The 21,595-nt window shown below is 42.5% G+C and overlaps 1 protein-coding gene and 1 non-coding gene across 2 annotated transcripts in view; both read left to right on the forward strand.

The window, feature by feature from the left end:
* The window catches only part of SGK1 (serum/glucocorticoid regulated kinase 1), a 155,480-nt gene that overhangs the window by 68,517 nt on the left and 65,368 nt on the right, over positions 1 to 21,595 (forward strand). The gene's annotated exons all lie outside the window — the stretch shown is intronic.
* LOC114809420 lies at positions 443 to 579 on the forward strand. The gene has a single exon (XR_003757205.1). It is a non-coding gene; the product is annotated as a small nucleolar RNA SNORA7 (small nucleolar RNA).

Consider the following 21,595-nt stretch of genomic DNA (forward strand, 5'->3'; position numbering starts at 1 on the left):
ACATTTCATGCTTTTGATTCATCCTCTCCAACCTCTGCTATCACTACCGCCTGTTTCAAAGTCTTTCTTTGCTTCTAGTCATTTGACAAAAAATTGCAATAAAGTTTATATACAACAGCTTAGAAACAGTTTGACCTAGTGGAAAGAACATCAGCATGGGAGTCAGAGGATCTGAATTCTAATCCCAGCTCTGCCACTTGTCTGCTGTGAGACCTCGAACAAGTCACTTAACTTCTCCAATCTGATTAGCTTATATTTACACCAGTGCTTAGTACAAAGCCTGGCACTTAGTAAGAGCTTAGCAGATACCATAAAAAGGACTTGCAGTTCAATTAATTAATTGGTGACAAACCACAGAAGAGCCCATATCTGCACAAACATTTCATTTCTGCTATAACAGAGCAGGGACAGGCTTAATATTTAGCACTGTAGTCTCTAACAGCCCCTCTCAGGGTCACACCTGGAGAGTTCCCAGTACTCTACCACTTTCGACTATGGGAGGGAAAGTCAGACAGAGGCATACCCATTCCATTCCTAGGTTGGCAGTGGCTAGTGAGTGGAAGGCAATCTGCTATAAGCAAAACTCAGCTGTGCTGGTTAGCAGAGGTATGGGAGAGAGTCAAGGGCAGAGATTCATTTACTGAGCGGAAGGAGGCAACGATAAACCACTTTCGTATTTTTACCCAGAAAACTCTATGGATACACTACCAGAATGATTGCAAATGGAAGTGGGTGTTCTGGGAGAGATGTGTCCATGGCGTCACTATGGGTTGAAGACAACTCAGCGCCATAAGACAAGTCTCTAATGATTTTTTTTGAAGTCCTCATCAGATCAATGAACCATTATGAGAACCTCAATCAATCAATGATATTTATTGAACACTACTGTACACAGAACATGGTACTAAGACCTTGTGAGAATACAACAAAACAGACTTGGTAGACAAGTTCCCTGTCTTAGAGTCTAAAGGACTTCATGTATATTTGCATATAATTTGAATACATAAAAAAACTGGCATTTCTTCACCCATAGTTGGGTGAAGGTATTCTAAAGGTTTTGTTCCTTTTTATGGTATTTTGTTAAGGGCTTACTAAATATCAAACACTGTTCTAACACTGTTCTAATCATGTAGATTCATGATTGTGTTGGACACAGGTTGCCAGTATAATTTGTACTGCACTTTCCCAAGCACTTAGTACAGTGCTCTGTACACAGTAAGCGCTCGGTAAATACTATTGAATGAATCCCTTGATATTTCTCTTTGGTTGCTCCGATTCTTTTCTCTCTGCTACTTCAGATACTTCAGGCCTCCAGGGGTGGCAAGTGATCCAACATTCGCTCAATTGTATTTATTAAGCGCTAACTGTGTGCAGAGCACTGAACTAAGTGCTTGGGAAAGTACAATACAACAATAAACTGTGACATTCCCTGCCCACAACAAGCTCACAGTCTCAGAACCTACACTTGCTTCTCCAATTGGGAGTCAACGAAATAGAATAAATGAACCAAAAACTTATTCACATTTGGAAACAAGCGGCATTGAGGAGCTGCTCTGTGTGCAGGCTTTGAGATTGAATCGGCCGTAGGATGTGACTGAAAAATCCCAGGTGGATGTTCATGTATGAGCCCCAGTTGAGATACCACTGATTCCACTCCCAAGTTCAACAGCCTCAGGGTCCCACCGATGCTTAGTCTACAACTACTTCACACCCACCAGACTGTAAACTCCTGGTGGGCAGGAATTGTGTCTATCAACTTTGTTGTACTCTGCTCTCCCAAACGCTAATACAGTGCTCTGCACACAATCCATGTTCAATCAATACCACTGATTGACAGTTGCCTAGTAAAAACAGGATTTCTTGCCATTCTGTCCTATTTAGGCCCTTGGGACTCTTCCAGTCAAACCATTCATTGAGTTAAAAATGGGTTTCTAAGGTTTATAATTTTTACATTAAAAAAATTAATGCTAACAAACTTTTAGATTGGGATTCAACTCAACAACCAGAACTGTTTTCCACACCACCACCTGTGAAACACTGATTTAAAGCAAATTATGAATAATAATAATGCACTACTACTAATAATAATAGCATTTGTTAAGCACCTACTCCCCTCTCAGTGTCATTCAGAGAGTTTCCAGTACTCTACCAGTCTCAGCTACCGGAGGGAGAGTCAAGCAGAGACCTACCCATTCCATTCCTAGCTCGGGCAGGGGCTAGCGAGTGGAAGGTAATCAACTACAAGTCAAAACTCTCCTGTGCTGGACAGCAGCAGCATGGGAGAGAGTTGAGGGCGGAGACTCAAGTTTACTGTGCGGAGGAGGCAATGGTAAACCACTCTCTTATTTTTACCAAGAAAACTCTATGGATACATTATCGGAATGATTGCAGATGGAGATGGGGCATTCTGGGAGAGATGTTTCCATGGTGTCACTATGGGTTGGAGACGAGTCGATAGCATAAGACAAAAGCACCTACTATGAGCCAGACACTATAGTAAGTGTTGGGGTAGATAGGTCAGACACAGTGTCTGCCCCACATGGATGTCACAGTTTCAATAGGAAGGAGAACAGGTTTTTAATCCTCTTTTTACAGATGAGGAAACTGAGGCACAGAGAAGTTAAGTAAGTTGCACTACATCATAAGGCAGGAAAGTGGCAGAGCCAGGATTTGAAGCCAGATTCTTTGATTCCCAGGCCCGTGCTTTTTTCCATTTCGCCATGCTGATTCTTGATGAATAGATTTTATAATTGAAATAGTGCATTTTGGAAAGGAAACAAATTGACAGGAGTGTTGAGAGAACTCAAGAAGGGCCCTTAAAACATAAACATCCTGAGTTGAAATCTGTACTCAAACCTTTTGCTGTAAGATTTAGGTTGAACTTGCCAACATGTGGCTTCCTGTTTTGAAGGAGGAAAAAAGGAATTTCAAAAACTTCAGAAAGGATGCTTTGTTCAAAGAGCTCTCACGAACCATGATAGGTACTTAGTTCAGTATGAGTGAGAAATATATGCACTGAATTTCACTTTAAAACCATGTGAACATAAAACCCTAGGGAAAAGATTAATTTTTCAAAATGAATTTCCTTAAACTTAAAAAAAGAAGCATTTAAACTGTACAAATAGCCCACAGGAGTTTCCTATCCTTCGGTTACATCTGCTCTACTTTTTAAAATGCAGACAGGTTGACAAATGAAACGATCTCCAATCTAAACTGGTCACTGTCTTGAGCATTTGAGGTACAGTCATTTTTCTGGAAATTGCACGCAAGTTAAGAATGGCCTATCCCACAGTAACAAAATGCCTCCCCCAAGATTGCTCCTGCTCTTCCAGCTTTGTCTCCTTCTCCTCCTTATTATGATCAAAAGATATCCTGTCTCCTGTGTATAGAGCATTTGCTAGGGTTACTGGCAATTCCCAAATCCCTGCCATCAAGGAGTTTACAGACTAAAGGGGGAAACATAACAGAAATGCACTAAAAAATGCCTAGACTACAAATGCAGTATCCATAAAAAAAATGTATACAAGATTTTCAAAGAGTGAGCAAGACCCTTAGAGACGAGGAAAGCTGGAGTGCTGTCGGGTTTTCTTTAAGAATGTTGCTTATGAAAGATATTCCTGATATCTGACTCAAAACTGTAAAATGGTTTGGGGCTTCTGGATCCCCTGGCCCTACCCTCTACTCCCCTTCACTTCCCCACCCCTCAACACACACATTCCCCTCTTCCCTACCTAGGCTTCAGAAAGTTTGCCCTTGGAGTTTCCTAGCTGGCGGTGCTCCTGGTAGGCCCATAATCCTTCTGGGGACATGCATTTATGGACCGTTTTCCCACTAACTTTTCCCTCCCTTTAACAGAGACCAATTGCTTTCCCCTTTCTTAATGTGTTGAAAGCTGTCACTGACCAAATTCCATTGTTCAGGAGCAAAGAGTTTGATCTGACAAATTAGTTTAAGGGGAAGTAGGTTCTGTTCTAACACCAAATAAACTGTATTTAATCAGTCTTAATGCTTAGGGAAAAGTCATTCTTCCCATTTGATTCTTATCTTTTTTTTTTTTGGTGTTTTTGTTGTTGTTGCTTTTTTTAACTCCTATCGGGGTGGACTGGAAGGTAGATTAATTTTACATCCCTGTATCTGATCTGGCCTTAGCCAAAGCCAGCAAAAACATGAATTCAGGTCATGGATTCATTGAATGTCCAAAATGAAACCAGTATGAGCTAACAGTATGAGAATCTGCCTTAAGTCTCTACTTTTTTCACCCACAACACCTAACTTTTCATTCAGCAAATCCAAGGAAACCCTCAAGGTAATCAAATTATCCTTTCAGGAAAGTATGAAAAATTTGTATTTTCAATCATAATGTTATCTTGATTTTGATGGTGTTTTGGATTATCTGGACAGTTTATTAAAGGAAGTTTCAGCTTTAGTTATCTACTCGTGATGACACATTCTTGAGTTTCCCAGTTCTCAACTTTGTGAAAATAAGACCATAAGTAATGCCATGTCTGGGTTATGCTAAATGTCCCATCTAGTCCAAAACATTCTCTCTTTCCAACAGTAGCAACAGAATGCTTGGGGGATTAGTGTAATAGTTGTTCTTTCTTGCCATCCATCTAATATCCCTAATTTTTTCCCAAATAACAATAATAATAATGGTATTTGTTAAGCACTTACTATGTTTCAAGCACTGTCCTAAGCATTGGGGCTGATACAAGCTAATCAGGTTGAACACAGTCCCTGTCTCACATGGAGCTCACAGTAGTAATCCTCATTTTACAGATGAAGTAACTGAGGCACAGAGAAGAGAAGTGACTTCCACAGCAGGAAAGTGGAAAAGTCAGGTATAGAACTTAGGTTCTCTGACTTCCAGGGCCCGCTCTTTCTACTAGGCCATGTTGCCTCTCAAAAAATAACTAACTCATTATGGGCCTCTCATCCACAAATTAATCCCAACCTCTTTTGCACCCACTGTTATTCCCAGCCTTCACAACTCCACAAGATGATAAACCTCAGAGATCAAGCCCTGCCCTTCTCTCGTGATGCACTCTCCCACATGGTTAGTAAGCAGCGTGGCTCACTGGAAAGAGCACGGTCTTTGGAGTCAGAGGTTATGGGTTCGAACCCCGGCTCTGCCACTTGTCAGCTGGGTGACTTTGGGCAAGTCACTTAACTTCTCGGTGCCTCAGTTCCCTCATCTGTAAAATGGGGATTAAGACTGTGAGCCCCACGTGGGACAACCTGATTCCCCTGTGTCTACCCCAGCGCTTAGAACAGTGCTCGGCACATAGTAAGCACTTAACAAATACCAACATTATTATTATTACCCTACACCACCCATAGAATGTGATGATGATAGCTTCGTAAAGAAATCCAATCTGTTACCACCTGTTCTTCCTTATATCTACTCAAATCCCATCAGTGATCAAAACTAGAGAATTATTCAGAAAGGCTAATCTAGACTTAACCCTTATCGTACATCTAAACCCGATCTGATCCTCCTCAGCAGTATCAGATCAAATCAAATACCACACAATATTATTGGCTTCCCCCTGGCAATATAATAATCATCGTAATAATTGTGTTATTTATAAGAACTTACTCACGTGCCAGGCATTGTACTAAATGCTGGGGTGGATACAAGCAAATCATGTTAGACACAGTCCACATCCCACTTGGGGCTCCCAGTCTTAATCCCCATTTTTCAGATGAGGTAACTAAGATACAGAGAAATGAAGTGACCTGCCCAAGGTCATACAGCAGACAAGTGGCAGAACCGGAATTAGAACCCAGGGCCTTCCGACTCCCAGGCCCATACTCCATCGATTAGGCCATGCTGATTGTAATTCATTTTTTTACAGAGGCAAGCTTCCACTGCTTCTGAAGTAAGACATTAGACTCCATTTTCTTTCCAGCAGCTCGGAACCCTTTCTCAGTGCCACCTCACCTGGAACAGACTTGCACACCATGCTCTATATGGAACTAAATTTTACCAGTTTATGCTAAGATTGCAGGACGCACAGAATAATGCAATTGGGAAAGGTGAATTGGAATATCATCCAGATCCTTAAAGGGTGTTAAATAACGTAGTTTCCCCACAGGAAATAATGTAAAGTGCATTCATGCAATCCCAAGATCCCCCCCACCAAAAAAATTACCAGAACAATAGAAATATATTTTAAGTGATAAAAAAACACAATTTAATCACATGGTCAAATACCAGTGGAAATATGTTCCAATAATGAAAGATTTTGAATTAGATTTTTCTGTATGTATATAAATACAGTACTTAGTTTTCAAAGTGTTATCTTTCACATCTTATTCAAATATCCCAACTCCCACCCAACCTTGGAGTCCCTCATCCAAACAACTAGGCTCTACAGCAAAAAGTAGCTGATGCCTTCTTCAGAAAAAATTCTTGCCAGAACAGATGATCCAACAGTGGATATTTTTTCACCAGTACCCTGTCCCAGACTGCTCCAGGACCTAAGCATTATATCCACCCATGGACAAAGCAGCTATTTTCAAACTGTTTTGTGTTTGGACTAATTATTTTGCTCACTTTTCCTAAAGAATGTTAAAGATAAGATGGGATAAAAATCAACGGCCAATGAGAAAGCATTTCCCTGTGAACATGAATGACAGGGACTCATTGGAAGCCAATCAGGATGTCCACAGATGGGAAAATTGCCACCCTCTGCAGAAACAAAGGTGACTATCAAAGTCAGAAAAAGAAGTGCTAGAATCAGTTCCAATATTAAGTCACTATCATACACAAATGGATACACTTTTCTTATCACTATGACTCTGGCCATCATGTAGACACACATATAAACGTACAATTCAATTTGCCATCCAGGTTGTAAAGCACATCTGAAATCCTCTGAGAAATCACACTTAAAGATCTTTCCTTTCAATGGTCATAGGATGTTAGTTCTAGACAAGCATCGGACAGCTTGCACCCTGTGCAGTTCAGCTGCTTCCTTGCCCATATTACCAGTAAGACACTGTTCCTATTTCTTTCCCTGTGCACACACTGGGCCTCTTCCACTGGTGAGACATTTGCCCCATATTTCACCTGTGCCCAGACTGCTGGCCCCAAAGGCCTGGAACGGCCACAAAACACTGACATTCCAGATGTCTTGCCACTGTAGAGCTGTGGTTAGCATAACTGTAGCCTTCCTGTTCTGCTATTTCTTTCCAGGGTTTGAGCCAACAGGTTGTATCTAACAAGATTCCTCTGCATGCTATTGCATTAGCCTTTGTCTTCAGTATCCATCTTCCTACTAGCCTCGATAGCTTTTTTTTTAAGGATCTTTACATTGCCTGTAATGGGTATACCTAGTTAAAACCTTGAGGGTAATATGTTGTAGTCTACAAATCCTACTGGACTATTAGCAAATTTGATATATGAGGTTCATTTTCGATAATGTAATTCCCACATCCTCGAATTCCTTGGTGTCTCCTTTCTTTACACGCTGTGCTTGTTCTGAATTCAATTATATTATTTCCATTATACTTCTTTTTATTGGTTAGCCAGTACATGGCATTTTGACATTTAAAAAGGCATCTTTAATGGTCTCCAGATTTGAGATGCCCTTTAGTCAGAGAAGGCTGTCTGTCTCATTTACCAATTGAACTAATTAAAAGTGCTAATTATTTCTTACAAGTAACTTAGGAGTATCTTCTGCTGCATCAAAACGTTTTACAGGAATCCAAACAAATCTAATGACTTTGAGAATAACGAGAAGGGAGTAACTGCTTCTAACATTTCAACTTTGAGAACTTTTAAAACTTGTCCCTCAAGTTCTCTGGTTTCCAGTGAGCTTTGGAGCATGGCCAGTGGCCGCAAAATGACTACCATAAAGCCCCTTTCTTCCTCAGGGGAGTTGGTGAGATTGCGGCTGGAAGGAGCACAGCTCTTCCACTTCACATCCGTTGGGTTTCAGAAAGGGCTCTGGATATCAGACTCCTGCCCAATACCAATGGTCACATGACTAATTCCCCCCCACTCACTTTGCTGTCATGAGAGAATAGCCAGGTGCAACTGGGTCTCAGCACTTTCATTTGCTTTTCTGATGAGCAAATGGAAGCAGGCTTATCTTTCCTACCTCAAGGTCTAGGCTATGATCACTTTCCAGGGATACAGGAGGGTGTTTAAGACTTACCTGTCCCCTACTTGTCAGAAGGGCAGTCAAAATTACTGCACAACAGAGTTGATAGAAATAATCCCTACCCATATTCATTTTACAGTCTGGAGGGGGAGTCAAATTAAAATAAATTACAGGTATGTTCATTAGTGCTGTGGGGCTGAGGGTGAGAGGAACATCAAGTGCTTAAGGGGTACAGATCAGAGTGCATAGTGAGAGTGAGTCGGAAAGAGGAGAGCTTATTCAGGGAAGGCCTCTGGAATGAGATGTGATTTTAATAAGGCTTTGCAGGGCGAGAGTGGTTGTCTGGCTGATATGAAGGGGGAAGGACTTCCAGGCCAGAGGGAGGACATGGGCAAGAGGTTGGTGGCAAGACAAGATCAAGGTACAAACTGTGCAAAGACAGCTGGGACTCATCACTCCAGCATAGGGGGTGGGGTATTTGAGGAAAAAAGAATGTCTCCATTCCTCTGTCGCTTTAAATTTTAATTAGCAGCTTACAAACCTTGCACTGAATTATTACTGAGCCTGACTTTGGTTCCAAGCAATTCTACTGTGCCCACACTGACTAGTTTATGCTCGTGCTTGAGAGAAGGCAAGTTAGTTCTGTGGCGAGTTAGCATGCTTGAGTGTAGACAGACTTTTGTATATAGGTTTTTGCAATAAGAGGCATCCAACTGGGCAATGAACTCCATCTTCCTGGAAACTGAACTGAAATACAAATGGAATACATAATGTTGGCTGAAATTGTGAAAAATAAATCCAGAACCAGAAGGCCATCGCATATCCACATAGAGTAGGAGGTTGAGTGATTGTTTCCAGATATGCTCTAAGGCTAGTGCTGAGAGATGGGAGATGGCCAACTTATTATCACAAGCTAGATGATTACTGATGTTTCCCTCCAACGTACAGATCAAGATACCCTGAAGTGTTAACTTTCCAGCCACTGCCTGAATTGCTAGAAAAACGATCAACCATCCTGCAGCTGTCCCATAATAAATATTCAGGAGTTGATTCCTTTCATGCATGAAAACAAACCATCACGATGTAATCTGATGACTGGGACTTTGGAAACTCTTACTATCAAGATAAAGAGGATTTCACACCATACTCAAGTTGAGTCCACCCCTTTTAGAGAGGTTATCCAGGAGTAGCAGCATGTCATAGTGGATACAGCACGGGCCTGGAAGTCAACGGGTCATGGCTTCTAATCTGTGCTCTGTCATTTGTCTTCTGTGTGACCCTGGGGAAGTCACTTCACTTCTCTGTGCCTCACTTCCCTCATCTGTAAAATGAGGATTGAGACTGAGCCCCACGTGGGACAGGGACTGTGTCCAACCCGATTTGCTTGAATCCACCCCAGCACTTAGTATTGTGCCTAGCATATAGTAAGTGCTTAACAAATATCATTATTATTACCGTTGCCATCAATTATTATATTTGATAGGCTCTGCATCATTTGTTCTGTCTTTAGTGACCTTCATGGCCCTGGAGGGGCCAGCCCCACAAAATACAATGTTCTAACATTAGCTCAACTCGGGATTGAACAGTACATTCACAGAGAAATAAGTACATAAATAACATCCATAGGCCTACGTGTTCATTCCAGAATACCAAAGGATGAAAAAGGAAATTGACATTCCAAACAATGGAAATGTTAAAAATAGAAAAGGATAATAATTTGTGCCTCACAGGGATAGTGTAAGGATAAAATGAAATAAAAGATGTAATAGTACTTTAAGGTGTAGGAATGTAGATGCTCTAAAAGACCAAGATCATTATTATTATTACTAGCCTGTCGTTTAGACTGTGAGCCGGATATTGGGCAGGGATTGTCTCTATCTGTTGCCGAATTGTACATTCCAAGCACTTAGTACAGTGCTCTGCACATAGTAAGCACTCAATAAATACTACTGAATGAATTGGTATTATTTTATTCCAAATTAAAGAGGCTGATTAGCACATGGAGTTTGTTCCTGTAGTAAGCAGTACAGCTGAAAGCATCAGTGCATTCACCAGGACTTTGCAAAAAATAGGTGGGTGTTAAAAGAGTGAAGAGTGTGGGTTGGGTTGTAATATGAGATCAACCAGATTAGGTAGGCGGGAATGGCTAATTAAGTGCCTTAAAGCCTTCCAGGTGGAGGTGGATGGGCAACCACTGGAGGTTCTGAGGAGTAGGGAGATATGGACTGAAAGTTTTTACAGAAAAATGATTTGGGCATTAAAGTGAAATATGGAATGAAGAAGAAAAAGAGGGTGCAAGGAGGCTGATGCAGTAGTCAGGGCAAGTAGAAGTTTGGAAGGAGAGGAAAGGGCACATTCTAGAGATGTTGTGAAAGTAGAACTGAAAGGATTTCATGACAGAGTGACTGTGTGGATTGAATAAGAGAGACTAGATGAGGATGTTAGTGCTGCAAGCATGTAAGACAGAAAGGATGGTGGTGCCGTCTACAGTGATAGAAAAGTGAGGCTGAGGACAGGATTTGGGTGGGAAGATGAGGAGTTCCATTTGGAAAGGTTAAGTTTGATGTATCCACGGGACATCCAAGTAGAGATGTCCTAAAGAAAGGAGGACATGTAAGAATATAGAGAAGGATAGTGGTCAGGGCTGGGGTGGTAGATTTGGAAATCATCTGTGTAAAGATGGCATTTGAAACTGTGGGAGCAAATGAGTTCTCCAAGGAAGTGGGTATAGATGGAGAAGAGAGGTGGCCCACAACTGAACTTTGAAGCACTCCTACAGTTAGAGGGTGGGAGGTGGAGAAGACTGTGAAAGAACCTGAAAAGGAGCAGTTAGGAAAAGAACCAGGAGAGGATAGCGTGGGTGAAGCCTTTACGGAACTGTACTCTCCTAAGCACTTAGTACAGGAGACCACACATAGTAAGCACTCAATAAATACATTGACAATGATTTACACCATTGATTATGGTTTTATACAAACCTTTCCTCTTTTTTTTCCTGTTACCCAAGGCAGTTTCTGGGTGGGCAGAAGGTCTACGTTATTTCAAAGACTCACCAAAGAATGAATCTCTTCTAAAAGCACTTTCACAATCAGCTGCTTTATTTTCTCTTAGGTGGGAAATACTTTCTTATAATGCCACTGAATAGATAAAGAATCAGATTGTATTAGACATCAATTGAGAACAGACAGAAAGTGAGAACCTTGCATTAAAAACAGAAGAATGTAAGGTAGTCACGTAGCGGTCTCAGAAAAGGGACTTCATTTTGAGGCTAGCAAAGCCATTGAGGAAAAGAAGTGGAGAGCCAGGAAAAAAAATAGACAAAGCTACTAACCAGCTGTGAAGAAGGCTAAAGGAGAGAATAAGGGATGGGAGGAGGAAAGAAAAGGGAACTAAGGATTCTGAGATCAAGTTCTGTGATTTTGAGAGATTTCTGAGCCTCCTCTGCAGGTGACTGTTTAGAGGCTCATGCTTCTAAATTCTCCTTAAAGACCAAGTGGTCAACATTTGGGTTTTTTTTTTTTTAACACTGTCCAGATAAAATACTTCGGGAATGCAAACTGTTTTGAAACCACTTCCTCTCCCCTCTCCAAGTTTGCCACTGTCACTTTTACTGGATAGGTTGTTTGTTCCTGTGATGATCTATCTGCATCCAAAAGCAGAAGAGCCAATCTTAAAAAGGTCTACCTGTAAGTCCAAACTTTAAGTCCGAGGATATTTCCCCACAGAAATTTCCAGAATAATAAAATATAAAGTCCACTGGCTATGGCAAATGACCAAAACAACAGATCCGAGTCAGTGTTGTTTGGCTTTTCCAACAGAAATTTCCAGAATAATAAAATAAAAAGTCCACTTGCTAGGGTAAATGACCCAAACAACGGAACTGTGTCAGTGTTGTTTGAAAGTCAATACTAGAGAAGAGAGCCTTGTAAAATTACTAGGATCACTGGCGCTCAGAAAGCTGGTAAAATCCTGCTCTAATAATTTCCAGCCTCTAAAATCCCTCCCTCACAGGCATCTAGGGGATCCCAGTCTATTTTGAGAGAAATTTTTTAACACTAAACTTTCCATATTGTCCAGGAAACCTTTAGAGACAAGCTGGGGACTCATGAAATGATGAAATGATATTTATTCAGCCGTCTTCTGCCTACTGAAACTTCTAGGCACCAAGTGAAAATTGAGAATAAATCTCAATCAATGTAGACCACTCCTCTGGGTTGTGGAAAATGCTAAAATACATCCTCCCGAGAATAGCAGCTCAGAAGCCTCTTCTCTCTGACCCTGTCCACTTTCTCTGCAGCCTTCCTGAGATGCTGGACATGAAGGAGAACAGTCAAACCTATTGTCTTCAACCGTGAGCATAGGTGGCTGGAGAAAAGGGTTGAGATTATTTAAATGTAAGCTATATTGAGGGAAACACACTTTCCCACAAATGCTCATTAGACTTCTTCAGAAGCAGTCCCATCAAGGAAAAAGTCTCAAGATTTTTTTTTTCTTACTGCTTTCTGCAAAGATGCTGATTAGAGTTTCTGCTATGGGTGCATTTAACTCTTTTTCTTGTTTTTTCCAGCAAAATTCTGGCAGAGACAGACCAAAAAAGAGTTGCTTAATTCTTGCCCAAAAAATGTGCTAATTTAGTTTGGCATTAACGGGATAATGAAGAAAATTGGAGCTTTAAGAGTATTTCTGGCTATTTCTGCATAAATGCTATTTAAATTCCAGTTTTAAAAAAGGGTTCTGAAAAAGAGTGCAATATACAAAGCCTGCAAATTGAAATGTATTCATCTCTTTGAAGGCCTCACCTTTCCGAGTAGGTAATCAAAAGTCACCTTGTCTGACTTGAGGACTGAATGAACACAACCCCACATGAAAGGGAGAACTGGCAATTACCTAATGAAGATATACTGCTTAGACAGGTAAATTGTATCAGAGAAGTAGTGTGGTGTTATGGAAAGAGCTCAGGCCTGGGAAATGGAGAACCTGGGTTCCAGTCTCAGCTTGGCCCCAGGCTGACTGTGTGATCTTGGGCAAGTCACAACTTCTTGGTCAAGTCACAACTTCTTGGTCAAGTCACAACTTCTTGGTCCCTCAGTTTCCTCATCTGTAAAATGTGGATTTAATACCTGTTCTCCCTCCTACTCAAATTGTGAGCCCATGTGGAATAGGGACAGAGCCTCAAGGGATGATCTTGTTTTTACCTCAGTACTTATTATAGTGCTTGGTACATAGTAAAGGCTTAACACATTCCAATTGTTAGTGCTTTTTTTGAGGTAGTACAAAAAAATCTTAAATTATCCAGATTGGCTATCAAAGCTGGTCAAAGGACCAGGTAATTCTAACACTTCCCTTCATTGGGTGTAAATGAAGTTGGGAAGCAGTGTGGCTCAGTGGAAGGAGCACAACCTGGGAGTCAGAAGTCATGGGTTCTAATCCCGGATCCGCCACTTGTCGCCTGTGTGACTTTGAGCGAGTCACTTAACTTCTCTGTGCCTCAGTTACGTCATCTGTAAAATGGGGATTAAGACTGTGAGCCCCACATGGGACTATCTGATAACCTTGTACCCCCCCCCCCCGCCGCTTAGAATGGCGCTTTGCACATCCTAAGCACTTAACAAATGCCATTATCAAGTTGTTCTTTTGGTTCAAAGATGGGTCTACTGACTGTGAGATTGTATCCATAAGTGTCCTTGTAGCTGAGAGAGAATCTCTTAGACCCTTGCACATAGTGCCCATGAAGATACAGTAGTGCACCTTTTCTGGATCCTGAACATACTGGGTGAGCACTGTCACCAACAGTGAAAAGGGTTATGGCATATATCCTACTGCCAAGGGGATAGGGGCTTGTTGTGTTTCGGCTGTAATGGTGATGGTCTGCACTGAGTCAATCACACTTTCATTCAGTGTCCCCTGTGCCTTGCAGGTATTACCGTAGACCCTACAGAGAGCAATCCTGGTATCTTTCTTGTAGCAGTGTGGTCTAGTGGAAAGAGCACAGGTCTGGGAGTCAGAGGACCTGAGTTCTGTCTCCTGTGTGATCTTAAGCAAGTTACTTCATTCTATAGGCCTCAGTTACCTCATCTATAAAATGGGAATTAAGACTGTGAGGCCCATGTGGGACAGGGAATGTGTCCAATGATTATCTTTTATCTACCTCAGCGCTTAGTACAGTGCTTGGCACATAGTATTAAACAAGTACCATAATTATTATTATTATTACAGCCTTTAATGGGAGCAATATCTCGGTGGAATAGAGTTCTTTCAGGGACCAGTAGCCCCAGAAACACAAGGCTGTGTCCAAAATGTGGGAAACTGCCCCCTCTTTTTTTTCCTAAGTGGCTATCCCTTTGTTGTGCATTAAAGATTGTACCTATATCTAAGAGTTTAGTTAGCTGGACTTGAAGAACCACCATCTGGGTGGACATAAAAACCCGATCACTTTAAAATTAATAACTTGCTCTTCCAGGCAGAAAGAACTACAGAGCTATTTCATGGTGGTAATGAACCAGACATTCATTTTCATTCACCGTGCAATTTTGTATTTCCCCAGTTTTATTTTCATCAGTTTGACCACCCCTCACCACCAACCTCAGTAGGGCCTATTTATCTTGCCTTCAGTGACTCATTTTGTGCTGTTTGCTCTAAAGAATGTTGGGTCATGCTGGAACATGAACTCATATAGACACACAAACACACACATATTCTCTTTTGGCTTGGGGAGAAGAAAAGAATATAAATGGGTTCAAAATAGCCAACCAAAGCCATCATATTTAGAGTCTATTTGACTTGCTTGCTAAGTATGATGAGCCCCTGCTTCTATTCTGCCTCATTAATTCCCATTAGCATAATGGGACACTGCCCAGACTTTCTAGAATATGAAAGGCTAAAGGTCAGATCATCTCCTTGGTAGCAATATAAATAGTTATATATTGAACTGCTGCACTCTGGCCTTACTCAGCAGTGGGTGTCATCTATTTACTGTAGGGTCAAGCCCTGTTAATTTTCACCTAGCCATACATCAAATTCTAATGTGCTTTGAACCTGGTCCCCTTGGCAAACACAGGCAATTTTTAAATGACTCCACTTTTGGAACAACAGAATGATGAAAAGAAATGTTAAATTCAGGAAGCAAGGGTTGAAAAGCTTTCCATTCCATGAAGGGGCGGTACATTTTTTACTATGGCTCGTTATTCTGGAGAAATCCTTCAAGATGATATATGCGAGATCAGTCTCATGTGTCTTCAGGACAATCCGCTTTCCATATTGAATTACCAGGTCTCTTGATCTGACAAGTAAGGAGAAGAGGGAGAGAGAAGAGAGAAGAAGGAGGTGGGAGGTGGGACTTTCCGTGAAACTGGAGAGGAAGGAACCCAGGCTGACCACAAAAGTAAGCATAGTTTCCACCAAAATATATGTGGATGAACCTGCTGCATGTCGGAGGGAAACCAATGAGAAGCGACACGTTATAAGAAGGAGCGTGGTGGATAGAGCATGGGCCTGGGAGTCAGAAGGTCATGAGTTCTAATCCTGTCTCTACCACTTGTCTACTGTGTGACCTTGGGTAAGTCACTTTGGTTCTTTATGACTCAGTTACCTCATCTGTAAAATGAGGATTGAGACTGTGAACCCCAGGTGGAGTAGGGCTGTGTCCAACCCCATTTGTTTGAATCCACCCCAGCACTTAGATTTGGAACATAGTAAATGCTTAACAAATACCACAACCTTGACATAAATTAAACCCTTCAAATGAGTGAAGGAAGATCAGAGGGGGTACTAGAGACCACCGTAATCCACATAATCCAATCAGACATAGTTTAGGTAGTACTCACCCCTGTTGGGTACCCTGTTAAACTCATGCTTTCAGGGACGGTCTCCTTTGAACAACTAAGCATGAGACAAATACCCCAACTCCATTCATTCAATCATTTTATTGAGTGCTTACTGGGTGCAAAGCACTCTACTAAGCACTTGGGAGAGAACAATATAACAACAGACACATTCCCTGCCCACAACAAACTCACAGTCTTTGAAATGAGCTCACAGTCTAGATCCACATCAACCTAACAAAATGCAGGGGTCACTGTATGTGGCAGCCCCTAAATTACACCCTTTTAAAAGGGTGGCCCCTTGGAATTAGACTGTCATTCACCATGGTAAATAATCACCAACCAAAGATGCTAGCAGCCCCGGTACCCAACTCTGGAGCATTCCAGAGAGCTTTGTTTGCCCCTGGTTGTCCTAGAGATGCTCTGCTTCTTCTGATGAGACAGGATGCCTGATTTTACAGCTCCCTAGCTACCCAAAGTTAATCATTGATATAACAGTCTCTGGATCACTAACTTGATAATAGACATCTCTCTCTACCTCTCTCTCTCCCCCTCCTTCTCTCTCTCTCTCTCACACACACACACAAACACACACACACACATATCAGATAAAAACATACTTAAATGCAAAGGAGCCAACTTTTCATTTTTAGTGTGGAGATGGAAAAGGGTCAGAGATTTTAGTAGGGAGGGGTAAGAGGAGGAGCTTCAAGAGCTGTCAGGCCAAAAATCCACATTTTGGGTCTTTTCAGCTCTGACTGCACTCAACTCTGGCAAAATCAAGCAATCACTGGTCTTTATTGAGCACTTACTGTGGGCAAGCACTATATAAGCACCTGGGAGAAAGTACAATATAATAAAGTAGACACAATCCCTGCCCAAAGGGAGGGAATGTTTCTGTTTATTGTGGTATTGTACTCTTCCAAGCAGTTAGTACAGTGCTCTGCACACAATAAGCACTCAATTAATATGATTGAATAAATGAATGAATGAAAGGGAGCTTACAGATTCAAAGGATGAAACCTGGGATGAGGGCAACTGGGAGATCAGCTCAAAAGGTTAGTGGGGTTACCGCCCCCATCATCCCATGGGGTCGGCACCTAGGCTAAATATTCTACGACGCAGCAGACTATGACAATACATGCATATTATGTTTGGATGGGGGTGAAAGTAAAAAATGTTTGAGCTGCACGTCCGAGATGTCACATGCATCACATCTGACACACTGCATCGTATGATGACATCACAGGCTGGGTAGGAGGCAGGCCTTCCCAGCCCTTCCCTAACTTCCACCTATGGAGCAGGGGACAGAAACCCCCTGGAAACAATCCTTCTGCCTATCCTGCTGCACCCAGAGCACTTTTCTCCTCGGCCTGGTGGGAGCACAGGTCGTGAACCAGATCACCCAAGGACTACAGACTTGTCTGACCTCATTCATTCATTCAGTAGTATTTATTGAGCGCATACTGTGTCAGATCACTGTACTAAGCGCTTGGGAAGTATAATTTAGCACACATAGAAATAATCCCTGCCCACAATGGACTCACAGTCTAGAAGGGGGAGACAGACAAGTAAACAAGCATCATTAGCAACATTATAAATAAATAGAATTATAGATATATATAGATATATATATACACATCATTCATAAAAATAAATAGAATTATAATTATAAATATGACATATATGCACAAGTTCTGTGGGGCGGGGAGGGGAGTAGAACAAAGGGAGTCGGGTGATGGGGACATGAGGGGAGGCAGAGGAAGAGGGGGGCTTCGTCTGGGAAGGCTCCTGAAGGAGGTGAGCTTTCAGAAGTGCTTTGAAGTGGGGAACTCTGCTAGTTTGGCGGATTTGAGGGGGGAGGGCATTCCAGGCTAGAGGTAGGACATGGGCCAGGGTTCGATGGTGGGACATGGGAGAACCAGGCACAGTGAGAAGGTTAGCACCAGAGGATTAGGCTGGGATGTAGAAGGAGAGAAAGGAGGTGAGGTAAGAAGGGGCAAAATGATGGAGAGTCTTGAAGCCAATAGCAAGGAGCTTTTGCTTGATAGGGCACTTTACTAAGTACTGGGGTTGATGCAAGATAGCAGATCAGTCATGGTTCCTTACTGCATGGGGCTCACAGTCTAAATAGGAGAGAGTAGATTAAATACCCATTTTACAGATGAGGAAACTGAGGCACTGAGAAGTTGTTCTAAATAGATAAGGTCTGTATCATTCTTTCAGCACTTCTATGTCTCCTTAAACATTGAAATTTTCACGACACAAGTAGCATTTATATACATCTCTATATATTCTATTACTTCCTCCTAAATGTAATAGATTTTAAACTCCCTGAGGTCAGGGACCATGCCTCCTAGTTCCACTGTACTCTCCAAAGTGCTTAATACAGTGTTCTATATATAGTAAGCATTCAAGGAATGCTATCGGATATTTGGTTGATTCTTGAAAGACAACAAATATGGGCTTGACCAATGAGGGAAGAGGATATCAACTACAGCAGTCCCTCTCACCTTCCCCCACCCTTCCCTCACGCTCCCACAGTTATTTTCCTAGGTTTGGAATTTAGGGAACATCACTACATATGACTGTTAATCCTAATAGTTTTAAATTACAATTTGAGAGTTGGAAGTCATCTTTAAGGGGCTATGAAGGTTGGTGTAGGTGAGGACAGGAAGCAGAGAAAGATCCTATGCCACCCCCAACTCTGGGACATCTGGACAGATCCCAGGAATACACAGGGCAGGGATGTGCAAATGCAATGGAGGGAACCATAGGCCTGGGAGTCAGAGGTCCTGGTTTCTAATCCTGGCTCCTCCACTGTCTGCCATGTGACCTTGGGTAAGTCATTTAACTTCCCTGTGCCTCACTTACCTCATCTGTAAAATGGGGATTAAGATTGTGAGCCCCATATGGGACCATAGACTGAGTCCAACCTGATTAGTTTGTATCTATCCTGGCACTTAGCACACTGCCTGGCATGTAGTAAGCACCTAACAAATACCATTTAAAAAAAACCACATTCCCAGTGCAATGATAAGAATTTCCCATCTGGAGCCAGGCCAGTTCATGTGAATTGAGGGCCTGGACATAGTGAGAGATTGGCCACATGTGAGAGAGAGAGATAATCCCTTACCTGGGGAAATGAAAGAGTCCTCATTTGTTCAGACTAACCTCATAGGGAAGCTACTCCAGCCCCCGATCATCCATGTTGTCCTCTAATTAATAGTAAGAATTATGGCATTTGTTAAGCGCTTACTATGTGCCAGGCACTGTACTAAGCGCTGGTGTGGATACAAGCAAATTGGGAAGGACAGAGGCCCTGTCCCACTTGGGGCTCACAGTCTCACTCCCCATTCTGCAGATGAGGTGACTGAGGCACAGAGAAGTTAAGTAACTTGTTCAAGGTCACACAGCAGACTCCCTTCTGACTCCCAAACCTGTGCTCTATCCACTACACCATGCTGCTTCATGCAGCTTCTTAAATTGATGTAACCAGAAGTGCATTCAGTATCCCAGGAGGGAATGTACTATGTTTCATAATAATACTATTCATTCATTCATTCAATAGTATTTATTGAGCGCTTACTATGTGCAGAGCACTGTACTAAGCGCTTGGGATGAACAAGTCGGCAACAGATAGAGACAGTCCCTGCCGTTTGATGGGCTTACAGTCTAATCGGGGGAGACGGACAGACGAGAACAATGGCAATAAACAGAGTCAAGGGGAAGAACATCTCGTAAAAACAATGGCAACTAAATAGAATCAAGGCGATGTACAATTCATTAACAAAATAAATAGGGTAACAAAAATATATACAGTCGAGCGGACGAGTACAGTGCTGTGGGGATGGGAAGGGAGAGGTGGAGGAGCAGAGGGAAAAGGGGAAAATGAGGCTTTATCTGCGGAGAGGTAAAGGGTGGATGGCAGAGGGAGTAGAGGGAGAAGAGGAGCTCAGTCTGGGAACGCCTCTTGGAGGAGGTGAGTTTTAAGTAGGGTTTTGAAGAGGGAAAGAGAATCAGTTTGGCGGAGGTGAGGAGGGAAGGCATTCCGGGACCGCGGGAGGACGTGACCCAGGGGTCGACGGCGGGATAGGTGAGACCGAGGGACGGCGAGGAGGTGGGCGGCAGAGGAGCGGAGCGTGCGGGGTGGGCGGTAGAAAGAGAGAAGGGAGGAGAGGTAGGAAGGGGCAAGGGGATGGAGAGCCTTGAAGCCTAGAGTGAGGAGTTTTTGTTTGGAGCGGAGGTTGATAGGCAAGCACTGGAGTTGTTTAAGAAGGGGAGTGACATGCCCAGATCGTTTCTGCGGGAAGATGAGCCGGGCAGCGGAGTGAAGAATAGACTGGAGCGGGGCGAGAGAGGAGGAAGGGAGGTCAGAGAGAAGGCTGACACAGTAGTCTAGCCGGGATATAACGGGATATAACTATAACTACTAGTCATAGTACTAATACTATCCTTCATAATAATAATCCCAGCCCCACCACCTATGTGACCTTGGGCAAGTCACTTTACTTCTCTGTGCCTCAGCTACCTCATCTGTAAAATGGGGATTAAGACTGTGAGCCCCATGTGGGACAGAGACTGTGTCCAACTTGATTAGCTTGTATCTATGCAAAGCATAGTAAAGTGCCTAACACCTAATCAGCACTTAAATACCATTAAAAAAATCACAGGAGTCACCATTTCCTGTGTTTCTTGGATAAGGAAAATGTAATGACTAAGCACCATTTATCCTCACTATTTAAAATGTTCCCAAAGTTGATTGGAAAGTGCTATAATAATGGTATTTGCTAAGCGCTTACTATGTGCCAAGCACTGTTCTAAGCGCTGGGGCAGATACAGGGTAATCAGGCTGTCTCATAAAATAATGTTGGTATTTGTTAAGTGTTTACTATGTGCAGAGCACTGTTCTAAGTGCTGGGGTAGATACAGGGTAATCAGGCTGTCCCACTTGAGGCTCACAGTTAATCCCCATTTTAAAGATGAGGTAACTGAGGCACAGAGAAGTTAAGTGACTTGCCCACAGTCACAAAGCTGACAAGATGCAGAGTGGGATTTGAAAGCATCACCTCTGACTCCCAAGCCCGGGCTCTTTCTACTGAGCTACACTGTTTCTATGGCTCTCACATGGGGCTCACAGTCTTAATCCTCATTTTACAGAAGAGGGAACTGAGGCACAGAGACGCTAAGTGACTTGCCCAAGGGCACACAGCGGACAAGTGGCAGAGACTGGATTAGAACCCATGTCCACGGACTCCCAAGCTCATGCTTTTTCCACTAAGCCACGCTAAGATCCTGGGCATAAGCATAAAGCCAGGCTTTTCTTCAGGAGGATCCCAAAGTCTTACAAGGCTTTAGTTTGGCAGGGTGGCCATTTATGATCATTAATGATGAAAAACAACAATAATTTTGGTAGATTAAGCACTAGCTATGTGCCAAGCACTGTACTAAGCACGGGGGTAGATACAGTATGTGCAGACCGGACATAGTTGCTGTTTCACATGACAGTCATAATTGAAGCCATTTCTGGAATGGTTCAGCTGCCTGCAATGTAGGACACTGACAACTATGAGAGAAAGGAAATTCCTGGAGAACTCTGAGGAAAAATGAACAGCCCTTGCTCCTACATTGACACAGCTGTCGATGTCCACACAACACACACCT

This window comes from Ornithorhynchus anatinus, chromosome 2 (genome assembly GCF_004115215.2).
Source record: "Ornithorhynchus anatinus isolate Pmale09 chromosome 2, mOrnAna1.pri.v4, whole genome shotgun sequence".
Lineage (NCBI taxonomy): Eukaryota > Metazoa > Chordata > Mammalia > Monotremata > Ornithorhynchidae > Ornithorhynchus > Ornithorhynchus anatinus.